The following is a 24,127-nucleotide window of genomic DNA, read 5'->3' as shown; positions in this document are numbered from 1 at the left end:
ATAGGTCTGTATCGGGGTCTCCCATACTCGGTCCAGACCCCCCTCAAATAAGCGAAGCTTGATGATGAGTTGGATATATGAATGAGCTGTGTAGTGCTAGGGCAAAAACCAAAATGTACACCCAGGGGTTGCCCCAGGATCGTGTGTGGGAAATCCTGGGCTATTCGAGTGTAGGTTATATAGGCTACAATAATGTTTTTTGTGGTCGGGGAAATTCAACTATGACCCTTTCACCCTCCATCCATATTGTTCAGTTTAATTAGACACTTAATGATACACCAGTTAGACGAGACCAATTGAGTCACGACACACCAAAACATGAGACACCTGATGTTAGGGGAGTGGATGGGACCCAAACCTCTTCTTCACAAGTCGCCTAGACCAACCAATCACAAGTTGCCCACTGAGTCACGTGAGAAGAGGAGGAGGATATTCGTGCCGGGAGAGTGAGCCGAGAGGCGGACGTCCGACAAAAATCACAATTTTGGGGAAGTTTTAGTAGCGGCTCAGACAGAGGCTTTAGGAAAGACTCATTGATTCTGTGCATTTCAAGAGTAATCTACGATAGCGGGGATTTCACGAGGTGTAACGTTTCAGGAGCGCACAGCAGGTGAGTGGGCTAGGCTCCTCTAGCCTATTTGATGAAATGGTAACTGGCGGCGACTCTTAGATTGATTGAACCATCGCTCGCATATAGGCACCTAGAGAGGTGAAGAAGTGGATATTTCTATATAAAACGATGTGATTTTTGGTTAAATATTGGGGGGGGGGGGAAATACAAAGGAAATGCATTTTATCTCCGCAATGGAATTACTTTTTGGCTGCGTGATTCAGACATTTCTGTACAGTTAGGTCAGATCTTTTGGATGAGGAGATCCCAGGAGAATTGGAGTAAAATGTTGTCCGCATATAACCACAAAAGTGTTTAATACATTGACGTGTTCATATTACCGTAATAGCTCATACAAATAGATATAATGTTCCCTTTAACTACTGTAGCCTATCAACACATTGTAATCCTCCTACTGTTGTCATTTGTAAGGTGCTAGCTACAGCGTTAGAGTAATGTCAACAAAAATACGTTTAAAAAAAAACGTTTAACATGCGTATTGAATAATAATAATTATAACTTTATTTGATTGTCAAAGATAATGTGGCTCCCGAGAGGCACAGCGTTCTAAGGCTGTGCTAGAGGCGTCACTACAGCCCCTGGTTCGATTCCAGGCTGTATCACAACCGGCCGTGATTGGCCCAGCGTCGTCCGGGTTAGGGTTTTGCCGGGGTAGGCCGTCATTGTAAATAATAATTTGTTCTTAACTGACTTTCCTAGTTAAATAAAGGTTGAATAAATACATTAATTGTGTTATGAACAAAACACTTTCCTTAGTTATATGATCATCTTTATGCGTTTTTTAAAATTTATTTTTATCTCAATACTGGACAGCTCGAAAATTACTTGGAGGGGCTAGTCCAATTTACTGGGGGGGCTGGTCCAATTTACTGGGGGGGGCTGGTCCAATTTACTGGGGGGGGGGCTGGTCCAATTTACTGGGGGGGAGATGGCTCCATCTCTAGACATCTCCATTGTTAGGCAGAGAGGAGAGAGACCTGGTCTCTAGACATCTCCATTGTTAGGCAGAGAGGAGAGAGACCTCCTGGTCTCTAGACATCTCCATTGTTAGGCAGAGAGGAGAGAGACCTCCTGGTCTCTAGACATCTCCATTGTTAGGCAGAGAGGAGAGAGACCTCCTGGTCTCTAGACATCTCCATTGTTAGGCAGAGAGGAGAGAGACCTCCTGGTCTCTAGACATCTCCATTGTTAGGCAGAGAGGAGAGAGGACATCGACAGCCTGGGGGAATGGCGTCACTGGGATCACATACCAAGGGCCCTTAGGGAGCTCCAATAGAACTTTGTTCAAAAGTAGTCTAATATATAGGGTGCCGTTTCAGACACGGCCCGTTTAGCTGGACAGCGCTGCCTGAATGATCCTGGTTTATTTTCTCTCCTCCCCAGTGGGACTGGGACTGGGACAGGAAGTTTATTGTGGAGATTAATTATAGACCTATTTACATTGGACTTTTTCCCCTTCTCTTTTTCTGTCATCACAAAGCAGGAAACTATGTGCCTTTCCAGATTACACTTCAGTCAAATCTCTACTCTTTTGATGAAACCTCAGCAGTTTCAGACAAATATATACTGATTTAGTAAAATCTCTGCTTTTTCAGTCATTTCAGGCCTAACTACTCTGATTAAGTGTTTTAGGGATAAATGACCGTTGGTTTCTCCTGACTCATGTTATGTAGACTCTCAATTTGTATTGCAACATATTTGGGTAATGATGACTTTCATGTTCATGTTTGATATATACTGAACAAAAATATAAATGCAACTAAATGTAAAATCTTGGTCCCATGTTTCATGAGCTGAAATAAAATATATTTTTTGTAAATAATTAGAAAAACCTTATTTCTCTCAAATTTTGTGAACGAATGTCTTTACTTCCCTGTTAGAGAGCATTTCTCATTTGCCAAGATAATCCATCCACCTGACAGGTGTGGAATATCAAGAAGCTGATTAAGCAGCATGGTCGTTACACAGGTGCACCTTGTGCTGGGGAAAATGAAATGCCCCTCTAAAATGTGCAGTTTTGTCACACAACGTAATGCCTCAGGTGTTTCAAGTTGAGGGAGCGTGCAATTGGCATGCTGACTGCAGGAATGGTCACCAGAGCTGTTGCCAGAGAATTTAATGTTAATTTATCCTACCATAAGTTGCCTCCAACATCATTTTAGAGAATATGGCTGTACTAAAATGGAAATTGGTCCTGCCTCTCCCATCTCCTCATTGGTTTTTAGGAGCATACACCGACGTGCCATCTCCTCATTGGTTATACCCATGTGGGTGACTGAAAGATGAACTTAGGTCCACGCTCCAGTCGGTTGTAGTAATGCTTTAAAGTTGGTTACCAACCGGCATATTAAGTCCAAAGAAGAAAAAGAAGCCTGAAGGAAGGAGGAGAGATGACGAGAAACAAATCTGGTTTACCGTTTAATCTGTGGATTAATTGTCGTAGAGTAGAGGACCTTGTGCATTTCAGGTAAAATAACAACCCAATGTTTATATACCAGGACAAATTAGCTAGCAACAGCAAGCTAAAAAAAAATGCTTTTTGACCTGTCCCCATATTGATATAATTGGTTCAGAGTTTTGATATTTCAACCCACGTGTCCTGATCTCTTCTGGTGTGGGTGAACAAAATCAACTTGCGTGCGATGGCCCACGCGGACGGATGCGTGCATTTTGGTCAGCATGTGAGACGGCCACCCAGACAGCTGATGAAACTGATGAATCTTTCAGTCTGTAATCAATCCCTTTTGTGGGGTAAAACGGGTGTCTCCACTCATCGCTGCGCCCCTGCCCAGTCATATGAAATCCATAGATTAGGACCTAATTTATTTTAATTGACTGATTTACCTTATATGAACTGTAAAATCATTGAACTGTAAAATCATGTTGCGTTTTATTTTTGTTCAGTATAAATGTTTTTTTTAATGTACATTTAACATCCGGAACATTCTGTAGACAGAATTTCACAGTTATTTAGTTTCACAGCTAAATTCTTTCTCCCTTTTGACAGGTGTTAAAGTGACCTTTTGAAGTGTTGAAGTTCCACCCACCATTTTCTTTTAAAAGAACACGACAAAAGGTAAATTTAGTTTCTAGTAGATTGACCATATGGTTCAAGTGAAAATAGCCTAATTAATGAAAGAAGCATCTAATCAACAATGGTATTATTTTCAATTAACTCCAACTCTTCCAGCTATTTACAGCCACCAATTTGACATCAAATATTGACAACAAATACACAAATTCACGTAATGAAATAAATATATAAAGGACATTTCATGCTGAAACCCTCATATTGAACTTGTCTACTATCCAGTATCTGACCCGTATAGTGTTGAGACACATACACATACATAGACACACTAGTCAAAGCCAGTAGCATGTCATTAGCAAAGATTGAAAAAGTAAGGGGCCTAAACAGCTGCCCTGGGGAATTCCTGATTCTACCTTATGTTGGAGTGGCTTCCATTAAAGAACACCATCTGTGTTCTGTTAGACAGGTAACTCTTTATCCACAATATGTTTTTACAGCAGCAGATTATGATCGATAATGTCAAAAGTCACACTGAATTCTAAGAAAACAGCCCCCATAATCTTTTTTATCATCAATTCCTCTCAGCCAATCATCAGTCATTTGTGTAAGTCCTGTGCTTGTTGAATGTCCTTCCATATAACCATGCTGAAAGTCTGTTGTCAATTTCTGTACTGTAAAATAGCATTGTATCTGGTCAAACACTATTGTTTCCAAAAGTTTACTAAAGGGTTGTTAACATGCTGATTGGTTGGCTATTTGAGCCAGTAAAGGGGGCTTTACTATTCTTAGGTAGCAGAATGACTTTTGCTTCCCTCCAGGCCTGACAGCACACACCTTCCAGTAGGCTTAAATTGAAGATATGGCAAATAGGAGTGGCAATATCGTCTGCTATTATCCTCAGTAATTTTCCATCCAATTTGTCAGACCCCGTTGGCTTGTCATTGTTGATAGACAACTATACATTTTTCTTACGCCTTCCACACTCACTTTACGGAATTCAAAATTACAATTCTTGTCTTTCATAATTTGGTCAGATATATATACCTAAATTTGCTAATCTTACCAATGAAAAAATCATTAAAGTAGTTGGCAATATCAGTGGGTTTTCTAATGAATGGACAATCTGATTCAATGAAGGATGGAGCTAAATTGAATTATGGAGCTGAGTTTGCCTTTTTTCAAAAAATGTAATTGAAGATGCTCCTAAGCTTTTTACTATCATTCTTTCTCATTTATCTTTGTTTCATACTATGGTTTCTTCTTTTTATTTAGATTTGTCACATGGTTTCTCAAGTTGCAGTATGTTTGCCAATCGGTTGTGCAGCCAGACTTATTTGACATTCCTTTTGCCTCATCCCTCTCAGCCATAACATTTTTCAATTTCTCATCAATCCACAGGGATTTAACAGTTTTTACAGTCATTTACATAATGGGTGCATCCTTATCAGTAACTGGGATAAGCCATGTCATAAATGTATCAAGTGCAATGTCTGTTTGCTCCTCATTACACAGACCAACAAATATTGTTTACATCAACAACATAGGAATCCCTACAAACGCCTTGTATGACCTCTTATACATTATATTAGGCCCAGTGTTTGGAACTTTGGTTTTCCAGGATATGGCTGCTATATTGTGATCACTACATCCAATGGATTTGGATACTGCTGTAAAGCTAATTTCTGCAGCATTAGTAAAGATGTTATCAATATGTTGATGATTTAATTCCTGTGCTGTTTGTAACAACCCTTGTAGGTTGAGTGATAACCTGATCCAAGTTACAGGAACTGGTTACAGTTTGAAGCTTTTTCTTGAGTGGGGCAGCTTGATGAAATCCAGTCAATATTTAAATCACCCAGAAAATATACCTCTATTTTGATATCACATACATTATGAAGAATTTCACACGTTATCCAGATACTGACTGTTAGCACTTGGTGGTCTATAGCAGCTTCCCACAATAATGGGATTTAGGTGAGGCAGATGAACCTGTAGCCATATTACTTCAACTGTATTTAACATCAGATCCCCTCTAAGCTTTACATGAATGTGGTTCTGAATGTAAACAGCAGCACCACCCCCATTGGCATTTCTGTATTTTCTGTAGATGTTATAACCTTGTATTGCTACCACTATATCATCAAAGGTATTGTCTAGGTGAGTTTCAGAGAAAATACGAGTCATCTGTTACTAGCAAGTTATTCACTTCATGAACCTTGTTTCTTAAGCAACATATGTTAACGTAGACTTTTTTTTTTGCATGCTTGCTTGTTTTCGTTGCTTTTCTGGGAAGCTTAGCTGAAGCGGATATTCTCATGTTATTTCTGTTAGTACCATCCGGGAGAGCTGCACACAGTGTCATTGGTTTTGAGACTCTGATTGGTGAACGATGATCCAATCGCTGATGCCTTAGTTTTGTACAACACCCCTCATTTTGACTTCATCACAAACAACTTCAATGATGTCAGACTGAAGTATGTAGCTAACATAGAACAGCAGAAGAATTCAGTTTGAGTCGTCAGGCAAATATTAAACACCAATAGTATTCACTAAATTGATGGTTTATATTTAGGATAATGTTTTACAGCTTTGTCATTCTATTTTGTATTTAAACAAATAATCTTCATATATTTTACACATGATAAAAGCCACATAGAGATTATTTCAGATTTATTTCAGACACCTGAGATAATCTGAAGTACTCAAAAGGTCTTTACATAAAATCTTTGAATGATACCAACATTCTGGTAGTTTACTGGTAAACATAGAAGGTTTCCAGTAATATCCTGTGAGAGAGAGATCCAGTCAAAAGGATACACATACAAGGGTTTGCCGTTTATTTTTATACATTATAGAATAATAGTGAAAACATCAAAACTATGGAATCATGTAGTAACCAAAAAAGTGTTTACATTTTTTTCTTCTAAGTAGCCACCCTTTGCCTTGATGACAGCTTTTGCACACTCATTCTCTCAACCAGCTTCATGAGGAAGGGTTTTTACAACACTCTTGAAGGAGTTCCCACATATGCTGAGCACGTGTTTGCTGCTTTTCCTTCACTCTGTGGTCCAACTCATCCCAAACCATCTCAATTGGGTTGAGGTCGGGTGATTTTGGAGGCCAGGTCATCTGATGCAGCACTCCATCACTCTCCTTCTTGGTCAAATAGCCCTTACACAGCCTGGAGGTGTGTTTGGTCATTGTCCTGTTGAAAATCAAATGATAGTCCCACTAAGCATAAACCAGATGGGATGGTGTATCGCTGCAGAATGATGCGGTAGCCATACTGGTTAAGTGTGCCTTAAATTCTAACAAAAAATCACTGACAGTGTCACCAGTAAAGCACCCCCACACCATTACACCTCCTCCTCCATGCTTCACGGTCGGAACCACATATACGGAGATCATCCGTTCACCTACTCTGCATCTCACAAAGACACGGTGGTTGGAACCAAAAATCTCCAATTTGGACTCCTCAATCAAAGGACAGATTTCCACTGGTCCATTGCTCGTGTTTCTTAGCCCAATCAAGTCTCTTCTTATTGGTGTACATTAGTAGTAGTTTCTTTGCACCAAGTCAACCATGAAGGCCTCATTCACACAGTCTCCTCTGAACAGTTGATGTTGAGATGTGTCTGTTACTTGATCTCTGAAGCATTTATTTTGCCTTTAATTTCTGAGGCGGGTAACGCTAATGAACTTATCCTCTGGAGCAGAAGCAACTCTGGGTCTTCCTTTCCAGTGGCGGTCCTCATGAGAGCCAGTTTCATCATCGTGTTTGATGGTTTTTGCGACTGCACTTGAAGAAACTTAAAGTACTTGACATTTTCCGGATTGACTAACCTTCATGCCTTAAGGTAATGATGGACTGTCGTTTATCTTTGCTTATTTGAGCTGTTTTTGCCATAATATGGACTTGGCCTTTTACCAAATAGGGCTATCTTCTGTATACCACCCCTACCTTGTCACAACACAACTGATTTTAAGAATGAAAGAAATTCCACAAGGCACACCTGTTAATTTAAATATATTCCAGATGACTACCTCATGAAGCTGGTTGAGAGAATGCCAAGAGTGCAAAGATCTCTTGACTGAAACTCAAATCAAAGTTGTTAAGCTCTTTTGCTGATGCTACAGATATAAAAATAGGCCCAAGATGGCCGTCCTTAACTCCACCCATTTTATCCCTTCCTTTCGTGAGTGGTTGTTCTAGACTCTGGTGTCATGGTGTAGTGTGACAAAGACAGTGGATGACAGAGATGCTTTGTTCTTGGTTGGTTTTACCTCTCCTCCCAATCCTTCCCCCTGATCAGAAGCAGCGACGGGGAGTGGGAAGCAGAGGTTAAATATAGACCTATATCCTATAGACGGCCCATATGCCCGTCCTTATAGCAGGGCCCATTGATTAGTATTACATCCTTTGATTATTAGTACGCCATTATCAATTTCCACATGAATGCGAATGGACATGTTGATTTCATGTTAATGGGATTCATCAATTTGCGCTTTCAGCTATGGAATTGGGCAATCATGTATGTAAATGCTATGGATCCATCCATGTGAGCTCATGTTGCTTGATTACAGTATTCTCACCAGACACTAGATATCCTCTATGTTTAAAGTCTATGATGTGAGATGTCAGGTTAACTCTTCCCTATCTCTCCCTCCTTCCAGGATGCCTCTCGCCAAGCGGTCGTTGAGCAGCACCCACGGTTCCCACGGTAACCTGTCTCAGATGTCCGCCACCTCTGGAGACTTCCTGGAGACCGACGAGGTGGACAGCCCGGTTCGCACACGGCCCGCCAACAGCAGCACCGACATCCAAGGTAGCCTAGTTTTGTGACGAGGGTGGCCTGGTCGTTTACAGAGAAATACATAGAGGTTTCTGATGTCGTTGGATTCTGTGATTCAGGTTAAAAGGGAAAACCTCAGCAATCCTTTTAGATCACAATAGACTACAGCTAATTATCTCCTTTGATCACATTGAATAAGCAACATGGCATTCTACTTTTCTTATGCATGCAGATGGGGTTTTGGTCTGGCCTAACAGCTCTAGATGGTATCTGTTGATCTGACAAATGCTCGGTTCTCAGGGCCTGATAACTTTGTTTTCATAGAGGTGAAAAGGCTGCGTTGTGTGTGTGGAAGCATCCAGATTGATCAGGTGCTTTGAGATTTATCCCTGTCCTCATATGACTGTTTGTCATTCAGGGAAACAGACACACTCATCCCAGCTCTGTCACATCAGCTCCTTCAGATATAAAGTAGGTCGTTTTTTTTGGGACAAAAATCTAAATATGTCAATTTGTAATTTTTCCCCAAGGTTGGCGTAATAACACGTTCAACTACTTAAGACATTGGCTCGTATCTAAGTTGTAGATTTAGAGAAAAGGGAAGAATTTTTTTCCCTTCTCTTTTTGATATTCCAAACCCCAAAACCTGGCCTGTTTGATCTGTGTCTGTTAAGGGAATTTTGATCAATAATGACTAATTATGTATACATTTCAATCAGGACTGACTAATCAGAATACTATTATGTTACTGTATATGTATGAATTTTCTTTTTAATCCTAGTACTGAATATAATGTGTGTAAATATAATCAAGAATTAGAACAATGACTGTCTGTTCCTTTGTAGAAATGAATGAACTATATCTCCAGGCTGGCTAGAATGCTTATCTACACTGGCTGACCTTGGCTCTAGGCGAGGAGGGAAGGCTTGAGAACTATAGAGCCTTTCTACCAGTGTCAAGAAGAGACGGAACATTTAGAAAACGCTGACGTCATTTTCAGTTTATAACCTGTGGTAAAATGTGTACGGAGCAGTGCTCTCGTGAATAAAGGCTGCTGTTTGACTTTAAGACTGGGCTCTGTCCATTTTTATACTAATAAGGGTCATACATATCCTTATGAATTGACAGAGTGTTTGATTTTAATTGGGTATTAAAACAGAGGAATTTAATTCCTGCAACAGTGTCCCAGAGGTTTTGCGATGTTGTGCCTCTGGGTTTAGAAACTCTCTAACTCTCTTGACAAGTCGTTTTTTTTTGTAGGCATAATTTCACCATGTTATCATCTGTGGAAGATTTCAATTACTATCTCAGTTTGGTAATCTCTGTCTATTTCATTATCCAGGTCGCCTAAAAGGCATTGAAAAGAAAATCACATTTTGAATGTTAAATTCATGCTTTCATAATCAACCCATTCATGATAAATCATTGTTTGTATTCATTTGTAAAGAGGTATTTTGGAATGGTATTGTTCTTTTGTGATTCTCAAGTGTTTCAATGTGAACCACTTGATACTAAATGATTGCGCTCCTCTTTCCCACATGACCCACTCATTATGCTATCTAGGAAACAATTAGCTATCTAGTCCAGTCTATGGTTACTTTAGTTGGTTACTGAATTTCAATGACAGAATTTGAATAAAATGAATTACTAGTCTATTGTTTTTTTATTTAAATATAAAATAAACATGCATAAAAAAAAAACTCAAACAAATCCAAGTTCAGTATTCTACCATTGGATCAGTACTTATACATGTGTAATTCTGCCTTCTGACAGTAACAAATTACATGACTATTCCCTTTTTTGTTTGTTCCAGCTCTGAGGTTCCAGGGCCCGTTCCGAGCCTGGGGAACGGGTAGTCAGGGCGGGGGGGATGTGCAGTGACTCAGAGAGCACCGGAGGCAGCCCAGGTAAGGCCTTGTCTTCCCACCGTTCCTACCCCAGAGCCCTATCTCCACACAACCTACACTACACTAGCCTGTTAGTCAAGGCTAGTCAAGTTCTTCCACACAGATCTCGACAAATCATTTCCGTATGGACCTCACTTTGTGCACGGGGGGCATTGTCATGATGAAACAGGAAAGGGCCTGCTCCAAACTGTTGCCACCAAGTTGGAAGCACAGAATCGTCTAGAATGTCTTTGTATGTTGTAGAGTTAAGATTTCCCTTCACTGGAATTAAGGGGCCCAAACCATGAAAAACAGCCCCAGGCCATTATTCCTCCTCCACCAAACATACCTGGGGCAGGTAGCACCCTCCTAGACATGACAGACAGACATGACAGACATGACAGACATGACAGACATGACAGACATGACAGACATGACAGACATGACAGACATGACAGACATGACAGACAGACAGACAGACAGACAGACAGACAGACAGACAGACAGACAGACAGACAGACAGACAGACAGACAGACAGACAGACAGACAGACAGACATTTTCTGTTATTCTGGTCGGTGTTCAACCATGTGTTGTATTCTGTGGATTATGTAACATGCTGATTTTCTGTTGTTTGGTTTTCATTACGTGTTATGATAGGTTTCCTTTAAATTACTTAGTGTTACCATTACTCTCATGCTGTTATCATACACAACTAGAAATTCCTGAGTGAGGTGTTTTAATGAACTAGTTTACAATGAACTTAATTGGATTGCTCAATCTGACTCGTTAGAAACTTTTGAACTCATACAAATCAAGAATGATTGGAATGAGTGTTTGCAATCTAGCCAGTCGGTTCATTCCATTATTCCCAAAGTGCCCCAATGTCTCGAGAAATGTGCCCTGTCACTGAGATGGGCCTCTTGTCCAGGCCATTATCAAGCAGAGGGATTAATCAGTGAATGGAGGTATGAATTGCCCAGAACATCTTGTGAGTGGTCCCTTGCTGGACTCCGGACCACTTGCCATTGGTGGGCATAGGGGTGCCACGCCCCTCAATCTCAACCATGTCTTATAATAAGTGGACTCTTTGTCAGTCACTCAGTTCATAATCAAGGCCTGAAGCTATGGCTAGAAAGGAGCAGACACTCTGAGATAACCTCCCAAACCAAGGATCTAGTACTATTACTAGACCAGGCCTCAGTTAGACAGGCGACAGTAGTAGTGAGTGTAGCTAGACCGGACTATTGACAAGATACCATGAGGATCTTTTGTGTGTTCACTGCCTCCTGCTCAGGGGACTTCAACATGAGATTACGCAGAACCATTTCCACGGGGACCATGTCGTCAGCGGATGACCTGGATGAGAGAGAGCCACCCTCAGACAACGGTGAGTCAGATAGTTCATTCATTTGATAATGGCGCTAAACGTTTGCTTTGGAAAAGTATGTTGTCACACTTTTCATGTCAATAAAGTTTTGGGAATTTGAATTTGAGTTCAGAGAAGGTGAGTGAGTGTGTGAGTGTGGTAAAATGGTTGGTCATACTTGAATTGTCCTAAGAGTATAGTGTAACAGTTCAGAATGTGTTATAACAGTCTGTTGGAGAGGTGATCTCTTCAGTGGCAATGCAAAAGTAGCCTAGCGGCTAGAGCATTAGACCAGCAACCTAAATATTTCTATCTGGAGTCTCAGAGCTGACAAGGTGACAGAGAACTGTCTATGTGCCCTTGAGCTGAGGCACTTAACCCTAATTGCTCCAGGGTTGCCATTGATAATGGCTGACCCTGGCTGTGACCCCCAGTCCCAGGGGGGTGTTGGTATATGTAAAAAATAAAAATAAAAAAAAATTGGAAAAAAGACATAAACACCCCAAAAAATGTATATTAGAGGTACACTGACTGAGCAAGACAAGGTTTGGAATGACAGCAGAACATACACATGACCAAAAGTATGTGGACACCTGCTCGTCAAACATCTCCTTCCAAAATCATGGGCATTAATATGGAGTTGGTCCTCCCCTTTACTGCTATAACAGCCTCCACTCTTCTGGGAAGGCTTTCCACTAGATGTTGGAACATTGCTGCGGGGACTTGCTTCCATTCAACCACAAGAACATTAGTGAGGTCGGGCACTGATGTTGGGCGATGAGGCCTGGCTCTCGGTCTGTGTTCCAATTCATCCCAAAAGAGTTTGATGGAGTTGAGGTCAGGGCTCTGTGCAGGCCAGTCAAGTTCTTCCACACACCGATCTCGACAAACCATTTCTATATGGACCTCGCTTTGTGCTCTGGGGAATTGTCATGCTGAAACAGGAAAGGGCCTTCCGCAAACTGTTGCCACAAAGTTGGAAGCACAGAATCATCTAGAATGTTATTGTACGCTGTATGGTTAAGATATCCCTTCACTGGAACTAAGGTGGCCGAGCTTTACACCACTCCAGCTGACGCATGGAAACCCATTTCCTGAAGCTCCCGACAAACAGTTCTTGTGCTGACGTTGCTGCCAGAGGCAGTTTTGGACTTGGTAGTGAGTGTTGCAACCGAGGACAGACACATTTTTTTTCTATATACCTGTCAGCAACAGGTGTGGTAAAATCCACTAATTTGAAGTGGTGTGTGCCTCTCTATGTTTCGCCTCCCCAGGTCTGGATGAGATGGTGACAGAGACGACCAGTGCCCCGGGTCCGTTCCATGACATCCAGATGTCCAAGGCACACACCAAGACACACCAAGACACACAAGCTGAGGAAGCTAAGGGCCCTGTCCAAGTGCAGAGAGTGTGATAGTCTGGTGGTCTTCTATGGGGCTGAGTGTGAGGAGGTGAGTGCTCTGTCCATATACTGGTTCTCAATCTGTGATTACCCCTGGAAGTCCCTGGCCTATCCACAGTGTGTGTGGGGGGGGGGGGGGGGGGGCGTACCTCGTCTATCCACAGGGGGGATGGAAGTACCTGGCCTATCCACAGGGGGGATGGAAGTACCTGGCCTATCCACAGGGGGGATGGAAGTACCTGGCCTATCCACAGGGGGGATGGAAGTACCTGGCCTATCCATAGGGGGGGATGGAAGGACCTGGCCTATCCACAGGGGGGGATGGAAGGACCTGGCCTATCCACAGGGGGGGATGGAAGGACCTGGCCTATCCACAGGGGGGGATGGAAGGACCTGGCCTATCCACAGGGGGGGATGGAAGGACCTGGCCTATCCACAGGGGGGGATGGAAGGACCTGGCCTATCCACAGGGGGGGATGGAAGGACCTGGCCTATCCACAGGGGGGGATGGAAGGACCTGGCCTATCCACAGGGGGGGATGGAAGGACCTGGCCTATCCACAGGGGGGGATGGAAGGACCTGGCCTATCCACAGGGGGGGATGGAAGGACCTGGCCTATCCACAGGGGGGGATGGAAGGACCCGGCCTATCCACAGGGGGGGATGGAAGGACCCGGCCTATCCACAGGGGGGGATGGAAGGACCCGGCCTATCCACAGGGGGGGATGGAAGGACCCGGCCTATCCACAGGGGGGGATGGAAGGACCCGGCCTATCCACAGGGGGGGATGGAAGGACCCGGCCTATCCACAGGGGGGGATGGAAGGACCCGGCCTATCCACAGGGGGGGATGGAAGGACCCGGCCTATCCACAGGGGGGGATGGAAGGACCCGGCCTATCCACAGGGGGGGATGGAAGGACCCGGCCTATCCACAGGGGGGGGATGGAAGGACCCGGCCTATCCACAGGGGGGGATGGAAGGACCCGGCCTATCCACAGGGGGGGATGGAAGGACCCGGCCTATCCACAGGGGGGGATGGAAGGACCCGGCCTATCCACAGGGGGGGATGGAAGGACCCGGCCTATCCACAGGGGGGGATGGAAGGACCCGGCCTATCCACAGGGGGGGATGGAAGGACCCGGCCTATCCACAGGGGGGGATGGAAGGACCCGGCCTATCCACAGGGGGGGATGGAAGGACCCGGCCTATCCACAGGGGGGGATGGAAGGACCCGGCCTATCCACAGGGGGGGATGGAAGGACCCGGCCTATTCCACAGGGGGGGGATGGAAGGACCCGGCCTATCCACAGGGGGGGATGGAAGGACCCGGCCTATCCACAGGGGGGGATGGAAGGACCCGGCCTATCCACAGGGGGGGATGGAAGGACCCGGCTATCCACAGGGGGGGATGGAAGGACCCGGCCTATCCACAGGGGGGGATGGAAGGACCCGGCCTATCCACAGGGGGGGATGGGAAGGACCCGGCCTATCCACAGGGGACCCGGCCTATCCACAGGGGGGATGGAAGGACCCGGCCTATCCACAGGGGGGGATGGAAGGACCCGGCCTATCCACAGGGGGGGATGGAAGGACCCGGCCTATCCACAGGGGGGGATGGAAGGACCCGGCCTATCCACAGGGGGGGATGGAAGGACCCGGCCTATCCACAGGGGGGGATGGAAGGACCCGGCCTATCCACAGGGGGGATGGAAGGACCCGGCCTATCCACAGGGGGGGATGGAAGGACACGGCCTATCCACAGGGGGGGGATGGAAGGACACGCCCCTAATCACAGGGGGGGATGGAAGTACCCGGCCTATCCACAGGGGGGGATGGAAGTACCCGGTCTATCCACAGGGGGATGGAAGGACCCGGCCTATCCACAGGGGGGGATGGAAGTACCTGGTCTATCCACAGGGGGGATGGAAGTACCTGTCCTATCCACAGGGGGATGGAAGGACCTGGCCTATCCACAGTGGGGGGGGGGGGGGGGGGACCTGGCCTATCCACAGTGGGGATGGAAGTACCTGGCCTATCCACAGGGGGGATGGAAGGACCTGGCCTATCCACAGGGGGGGATGGAAGGACCTGGCCTATCCACAGGCGGGGATGGAAGGACCTGGCCAATCCACAGGGGGGGATGGAAGGACCTGGCCAATCCACAGGGGGGGATGGAAGGACCTGGCCAATCCACAGGCGGGGATGGAAGGACCTGGCCAATCCACAGGGGGGGATGGAAGGACCTGGCCTATCCACAGGGGGGGATGGAAGGACCTGGCCTATCCACAGGGGGGATGGAATGACCTGGCCTATCCACAGGGGGGGATGGAAATCCTGGCCTATCCACAGAAAGGATGGAAGTACCTGGCCTATCAACAGGGGGGGGGGGGGGGGGGGGGATGGAAGGACCTGGCCTATCCACAGGGGGGGATGGAAGGACCTGGCCTATCCACAGGGGGGATGGAAGGACCTGGCCTATCCACAGGGGGGATGGAATGACCTGGCCTATCCACAGGGGGGGATGGAAATCCTGGCCTATCCACAGAAAGGATGGAAGTACCTGGCCTATCAACAGGGGGGGGGGGGGGGAGTACCTGGCCTATCAACAGGGGGGATGGAAGTACCTGGCCTATCCACAAGGGGGGATGGAAGGACCCGGCCTATCCACAGGGGGGATGGAAGTACCTGGCCTATCCACAAGGGGGGATGGAAGGACCTGGCCTATCCACAGGGGAGGATGGAAGGACCTGGCCTATCCACAGGGGGGGATGGAAGGACCTGGCCTATCCACAGGGGGGGATGGAAGGACCTGGCCTATCCACAGGGGGGGATGGAAGGACCTGGCCTATCCACAGGGGGGGATGGAAGGACCTGGCCTATCCACAGGGGGGGATGGAAGGACCTGGCCTATCCACAGGGGGGGATGGAAGGACCTGGCCTATCCACAGGGGGGGATGGAAGGACCTGGCCTATCCACAGGGGGGGATGGAAGGACCTGGCCTATCCACAGGGGGGGATGGAAGGACCTGGCCTATCCACAGGGGGGATGGAAGGACCTGGCCTATCCACAGGGGGGGATGGAAGGACCTGGCCTATCCACAGGGGGGGATGGAAGGACCTGGCCTATCCACAGGGGGGGATGGAAGGACCTGGCCTATCCACAGGGGGGGATGGAAGGACCTGGCCTATCCACAGGGGGGGATGGAAGGACCTGGCCTATCCACAGGGGGGGATGGAAGGACCTGGCCTATCAACAGGGGGGAGTACCTGGCCTATCAACAGGGGGGGGGGGGGGGGGTGGAAGTGCCTGGCCTATCCACAGGGGGGATGGAAGTACCTGGCCTATCCACAAGGGGGATGGAAGGACCCGGCCTATCCACAGGGGGGGATGGAATGACCTGGCCTATCCACAGGGGGGGATGGAAATCCTGGCCTATCCACAGAAAGGATGGAAGTACCTGGCCTATCAACAGGGGGGGGGGGGGGAGTACCTGGCCTATCAACAGGGGGGATGGAAGGACCTGGCCTATCCACAGGGGGGGATGGAAGGACCTGGCCTATCCACAGGGGGGATGGAAGGACCTGGCCTATCCACAGGGGGGATGGAAGGACCTGGCCTATCCACAGGGGGGGATGGAAGGACCTGGCCTATCCACAGGGGGGGATGGAAGGACCTGGCCTATCCACAGGGGGGGATGGAAGGACCTGGCCTATCCACAGGGGGGGATGGAAGGACCTGGCCTATCCACAGGGGGGGGATGGAAGGACCTGGCCTATCCACAGGGGGGGATGGAATGACCTGGCCTATCCACAGGGGGGATGGAAATCCTGGCCTATCCACAGAAAGGATGGAAGTACCTGGCCTATCAACAGGGGGGGAGTACCTGGCCTATCAACAGGGGGGGGGGTGGAAGTGCCTGGCCTATCCACAGGGGGGATGGAAGGACCTGGCCTATCCACAAGGGGGATGGAAGGACCCGGCCTATCCACAGGGGGGGATGGAAGGACCCGGCCTATCCACAGGGGGGGATGGAAGGACCCGGCCTATCCACAGGGGGGGATGGAAGGACATGGCCTATCCACAGGGGGGGATGGAAGGACCTGGCCTATCCACAGGGGGGGATGGAAGGACCTGGCCTATCCACAGGGGGGGATGGAAGGACCTGGCCTATCCACAGGGGGGGATGGAAGGACCTGGCCTATCCACAGGGGGGGATGGAAGGACCTGGCCTATCCACAGGGGGGGATGGAAGGACCTGGCCTATCCACAGGGGGGGATGGAATGACCTGTGTGTGTGTATATATATATATATATATATCAGTAGCTAGCTGACATTAACTATCGGACCCCTCTGCTGTTTTCCCAGTGCTTCCTGGCCTGCCATAAGAAGTGTCTGGAGACCCTGGCCATCCAGTGTGGTCATAAGAAACTGCATGGTAGACTACACCTCTTTGGTGTTGACTTCACCCAGGCAGTCAGGAACAACCCAGATGGAATCCCTTTCATCATCAGGAAGTGTACCTCTGAGATCGCGCTGGACATGAAGGTTTTTATTTTACCTTTATTTAACTAGGCAAGTCAGTTAAGAACAAATTCTTATTTTCAATGACGGCCTAGGATCAGTGGGTTAACTGCCTGTTCAGGGGCAGAACGACAGATTTGTACCTTGTCAGCTCAGGGGTTTGAACTTGCAACCTTCCGGTTACTAGTCCAACGCTCTAACCACTAGGCTACCCTGCCGCCCCAAGGTAACATAATGCTAGCATTTTCAAGGAACATTATATAGCCAAGCTTGTTTTGGTAAATCTTCTCCATTGTTTCAGATGTCAACCCACCTCTGAAGATGTTCTGTTCTTGCGTGGAAAAGGTGCTTGTTAGGATAATAAAATGGCCAAAATCTGAGCTGATGTGTTGTCTTGGTTGTCCAGGGGATCTACCGCGTGAATGGGGCCAAGTCCCGTGTGGAGAAGCTCTGTCAGGTATTTGAGAACGGCAAGGACCTCGTGGAGCTATCTGACCTTTACCCCCATGACATCAGCAACGTGCTCAAACTCTACCTGAGACAGGTGGGTCAGACAGACCAGACAGACTTCTTCAGGACAAGATAGTTACTATCCAGAACCTTAAAGTGTTCTTCAGCTGTCCCCATAGGAGAACCCTTTGAATAACAATTTTTGGTTCTAGTTCGAACCCCATTTTTTTTTTTAAACCTTTATTTTAGTTCCAGATAGGATACACTTTTTGGTTCTATGGGAACAGCCGAAGAACCCTTTTCAAACCCTTTTTTCTAATAGTGTAATTACAGAGTACCCCAGTCACACTAGCCCAATAATATTGACTTATCTTCCTTGTCTTCATTCATTGCTAGTTTATAGCTTCTCTCTTTATCTCCATTCCTGTCTGTTGTATATTTGTCTTCATTCTAGTTTAAAATTAACTTCCTTGTTTATTTTCTCTCCCTGTAGCTTCCGGAGCCTCTCATCCTGTTCCGTTTCTACAATGACTTCATCGGCCTGGCCAAGGAGAGCCAGGACATCATCGTGGACGAGGTGGAAGCGTCCAGGGTCAGCCCCGCCTCCATGACCCCGTCGCAGGTCAGTGTGGAGCTCAATCGGGTCCTGTTCAAGATCAAAGACCTCCTGAGACAGCTGTCCCCGGGCCTACAAGACCCTGCAGTTCCTCATCCAACACCTGCTCAGGTACTGAATCTATTCAGAGAATTTAGATGAGTTGACAAGTGCTGTGCAATTCTGATTTTCATGTAAATCATGTATTGATGTCAATGGGAGACTTTGAGTCAGTGGATCTTAAGGCAGAATACAACCCTATAAATACAGATGCTTAAAGGCCCAGTGTAGTCAAAAACGTGATTTGTTTGGGTTTTATTTTTATATATACAGTTGAAGTCGGAAGTGTACATTAAAAAAAAGAGTCATTAAAACTCGTTTTTTCAACCACTCTACACATTTCTTTTTAACTAACTATAGTTTTGGCAAGTCGGTTAGGACATCTACTTTGTGCATGACACAAGTCATTTTTGCAACAATTGTGTACAGACAGATTATTTCACTTATAATTCACTGTATCACAATTCCAGTGGGTCAGAAGTTTACATACACTAAGTTGACTGTGCCTTTAAACAGCTTGGAAAATTCCAGAGAATGATGTCATAGCTTTAGAAGCTTCTGATAGACCTCCAATTGACTCAAATTATGTCAATTTGGCTATCTGTGAATGTATTTCAAGGCCTACCTTCAAACTCTGTGTCTCTTTGCTTGACATCATGGGAAAATCAAAAACAATCAGCCAAGACCTCTGAAAAAAATGTGTAGACCTCCACAAGTCTGGTTCATCCTTGGGAGCAATTTCCAAATGCCTGAAGGTATCACGTTCATCTGTACAAACAATAGTAAGCACGTATAAACACCATGGGACCACGCAGCCGTCATACCGCTCAGGAAGGAGAAGGTCTCCTAGAGATGAATGTACTTTGGTGCGAAATGTTCAAATCAATCCCAGAACAACAACAAAGGACCTTGTGAAGATGCTGGAGGAAACCGGTACAAAAGTGTCTATATCCACAGTAAAACGAGTCCTATATCGACATAACCTGAAGGGCTGCTCAGCAAGAAAGAAGCCACTGCTCCAAAAACAGAACCAAAAAAGCCAGACTACAGTTTGCAACTGCACATGGGGAAAAAGATCGTACTTTTTGGAGAAATATCCTCTGGTCTGATGAAACAAAAATAGACCTGGAATTGGAAAAAATTACCTGTGTCATGCACAAAGTAGATGTCCTAACCGACTTGCCAAAACTATAGTTTGTTAACAAGAAATGTGTGGAGTGGATGAAAAAAAATTAGTTTTAATGACTCCAACCACAGCTCTGTAAAAAATGAAGAGACCACTGCAAAACGATCCGTTTCTCTGGTTTAACTACTTATTGGTATGTGTTTGGGTAAAATGAACATTTATGTTTAATTCTGTAAACTACTGCCAACATTTCTCCCAAATTCCAAGTAAAGATATTGTCATTTAAAAATATGGGAACCCCACGTCTGATAGGAGGGACTCTACCCCTGGTCAGTATTACTCCACTATAGCCGTACAATAGTACACTGTATACACTGTTCACATCCTGCTATTTTATTCTGATTCATCCTCTCTGTCCTCCTGTAGTAGTAGACGAAGTCCCTGAGGTCCAGAGATCAGGAAGAGAGAGGGGGGAAACGAGATTGATCCAGGCCCCCCGCACCATCTCCCGGGTCCATCTCTGCCACCCCCGCTCCAAGCTGGTCTCCTTGCCTGTCAGCATGCCCGCCGAACGCCTCCTGAACCCGGCCCGAGGCGTGGACGAGAGGAACGCCAGGAACACCGCTGATCAAGACAACTGTACCGGGAGCGCCAGGATCGTTACGCAGGGCCTGTCGATCGAGGAGGTGTCGGAAGATGAGAAGCCAAAGTCGAGGGTGACCAGCCACTACCGGAACATGGACACAGGAACGCTACGCAGGACCTGGGACAGGCAGTACAAACCTTATGACATCACCCCCAGGACAGCTAAGATCAACCTGCCTACAGCAGACAAGGAGGTTGGCCTCGACCAGAAGCCTTTCCACCTTCCTTCGGGAGGGGTGGCTACACCATCGCAGTGTGGCCGGGCAGGACTCTGAGAAGGGAGGAGAACGTGTGGGAGTACAGCCAAGTGCCCACTGTATTCAGACCCCCCCCGCACTCTTCTACAAACCCCCCACGGGGAGCATGGCCAATACGCTAGGTGACGCAGGGCTAAAGAAGCACGCCACAGTAGCTAACAGCACTGAGGAGGAGGAGGAAGAGGATGAGGAAGAGGAGATGGGTCTGGAGGTCACTGTGGATGAGTACTGTGAGGCTCCGCAGCAGGCTGAAGGCCCCTCCCTGTCGCTCAGCTCCAGTCCTGAAGACTTCAGTCAGCAGGCCAAGCCTGTGTACCAGAGACTACGGCCCAGACGCTTACAGGACTTGGGGCACCGCGAGGCCCATTTTGTGGGACCGTCTTTATCTCCATCTCTCACTGGACGTCGTTACAATTCATCAAGTCATCTTTCTTCTATGACTTGAATTTAAATGTTCATATCTGTATAATATGTGCCATATTGTATAAGAAAACAACACTAAATAATTTCATGATCTGTGAAATTAAATTCTCATGTAGGTGTAATTTATTCCTTGTCTGTTTTAGAGCCCGTTGTGTGTTTTAGAGCCCCTTGGTGTCTGTTTTAGAGCCCGTTGTGTGTTTTTAGAGTTCCGTAGTTGGTGCTGGAAGGAACTATTGTACTGCAGGTCTCCAAAATGAAGACCTTAGTTAACTACACAACAATGCATGTTTGTAAGTTACTGTTGTAGGTTTCTCTGCAAAATGTCTGTATAAATAAAGCCATGGAATCAAAACATGCTTCTCGTAACAAATGTTTTATACATGCCATTTTTTTTACAACATTTATTTTCTCTTTTTTAAACTGTGAAAATAATTTTACTCATAAAGACAGCTGGGTCGTTCCAGAAAAAGAGTGTCCCTTTGATAATTAATGTATGTAGAAATTGTGCACCAATGTGGAATTGTAAAAGCCTGTTATATTAAATGAAGTGTCATTTTAATATATGACCACGTGGATAATTCAATCAATCTTAGACTTGCTAAAGTGAGAGAGAAAAATCTGAATTGTCCCTCCGTTCACCCTCTGAGACTTCTAGCAAGATGTTAACCCACTTAACCCCCCCCCCCCCCCCCCCCAAAAAAATGTCTCCTCGTTTTCACCGTCCTTGTAAAGCCATAGTTATTTTTGTTGTTTTGAAGATCATTATTTACATTGAGCTCCAAAAGTATTGGGCCAGTGACAAGTATGTTGTTTTTGGCTCTGTACTCCAACACTTTGGATTTGAAATGATACAATGACGTTGAGGTTAAAGTGCAGCTTTAATTTGAGTTTATTTTCATCCATATCGGGTGAACCGTTTAGAAAGTACAGCACGTTTTGTACATAGACCCTTCCCGTTTTAGGGGACTAAACGTATTGGGACAAATTCACTTATGTGTAATAAAGTAGTCAAAAGCGTAGTATTTGGTCCCATAGTCCTAGTACACAACGATTACATCAAGCATGTGACTCTACAGACTTATTGGATACATTTTCTGTTTGTTTTGGTTGTGTTCCAGATTATTTTGTGCCCAATAGAAATGAATGGTAAATCATTTTTTTGTGTATAGAATATGTTTCCAAACAGTTCTACATTCATGGTGATGCTACCATTATTACGGATAGTCCCGAATGAAACATGAATAATGATGACTAAGACAGTGACAGACATTAATATCATACCCCCAAAGGTCATGCTAACCTCTCACTATTATAATAGCAGGGGAGGTTAGCATTTTGGGGGGGGGTATGATATTTATGCCTCTAACTTTCTCACAACAAGTGTGTCACTGCTTCTGGAGCTCACTGTATTTCATGTGATGAGCGATTCATTTACATCTGTCCCTCATTGGGTCGACCCTGTTACGTGAAATAAACACTCATTTGAATATGGTGAAACTATTCCTTTTAAAATATTGAACATGCTGATTAGACCGGGTACAAACATGTTGATTTTGTTTGTCAACACCATACGCGATCAGGACACGCAGGTTGAAATATATCAAATAAAATACCAATTTGAACCAACTATATTAATTTGGCGAAAGGTCGAAACACATGAAACATTCTTGGACATTTAGCTAGCTAGCTTGCTGTTGCTAGCTCATTTGTCCTGGGATATAAACATTGGGTTGTTATTTTACCTGAACTGTACCAGGTACTTATTTTTCTGGATCTTTGTAGAGTTTTGGCCCATTTTGATTCTCACAAAATGGCGTGTTCTCTACAACAATGAAACCACAGGTAAAAGGGGAAGCCTAGTTAGTTTCTAGTAACCTCTCCTCCTTTAGTCTTCTAGTAACCTCTCCTCTCCTCCTTCAGTCTTCTAGTAACCTCTCCTCCTCCAGTCTTCTAGTAACCTCTCCTCTCCTCCTTCAGTCTTCTAGTAACCTCTCCTCTCCTCCTTCAGTCTTCTAGTAACCTCTCCTCTCCTCCAGTCTTCTAGTAACCTCTCCTTCAGTCTTCTAGTAACCTCTCCTCCTTCAGTCTTCTAGTAACCTCTCCTCTCCTCCTTCAGTCTTCTAGTAACCTCCTCTCCTCCTTCAGTCTTCTAGTAACCTCTCCTCTCCTCCTTCAGTCTTCTAGTAACCTCTCCTCCTTCAGTCTTCTAGTAACCTCTCCTCCTTCAGTCTTCTAGTAACCTCTCCTCTCCTCCAGTCTTCTAGTAACCTCTCCTTCAGTCTTCTAGTAACCTCTCCTTCAGTCTTCTAGTAACCTCTCCTCTCCTCCTTCAGTCTTCTAGTAACCTCTCCTCTCCTCCTTCAGTCTTCTAGTAACCTCTCCTCTCCTCCTTCAGTCTTCTAGTAACCTCTCCTCTCCTCCTTCAGTCTTCTAGTAACCTCTCCTCCTTCAGTCTTCTAGTAACCTCTCCTCTCCTCCTTCAGTCTTCTTCTTCTGTGGACTTTATATGGCTGTTGGTAACCAACATTAAGGTGTATTACCACCACCAACTGAACTGGAGTGTGGACGTCAGTTCATCTTTCAATCACCCACGTTGGTATATGCCCTATAAACCAATGAGGAGATGGAAGAGGCGGGACTTGCAGAGCGTCAAAACTGGAACCAAGTTCTATAATAGCGCCAGGCTACGCAGACGCTCGTTGACGACCCCTGAGCAGTGTGAGTGCAATGATTGAATAACACGTATGTGTGCATTTATTTTGCAACGTGAGCGGTGTGGTCAGCATGTAATACTAATACAGCATGTATTACTAATACAGCATGTATTACTAATACAACAGGTGTGGTCAGCATGTAACACTAATACAACAGGTGTGGTCAGCATGTAATACTAATACAACAGGTGTGGTCAGCATGTAACACTAATACAACAGGTGT

General features: G+C 45.8%; 1 pseudogene; it reads left to right on the top strand.

The window, feature by feature from the left end:
- Positions 1-286: 286 nt before the first annotated feature.
- On the top strand, positions 287-21,749 carry LOC109875792 (rho GTPase-activating protein 29-like; annotated as a pseudogene).
- The last annotated feature ends 2,378 nt before the right edge of the window (positions 21,750-24,127 follow it).

This window comes from Oncorhynchus kisutch, linkage group LG11 (genome assembly GCF_002021735.2).
Source record: "Oncorhynchus kisutch isolate 150728-3 linkage group LG11, Okis_V2, whole genome shotgun sequence".
NCBI classification, from domain to species: domain Eukaryota; kingdom Metazoa; phylum Chordata; class Actinopteri; order Salmoniformes; family Salmonidae; genus Oncorhynchus; species Oncorhynchus kisutch.
This window is presented reverse-complemented; position numbering and strand designations above follow the sequence as displayed.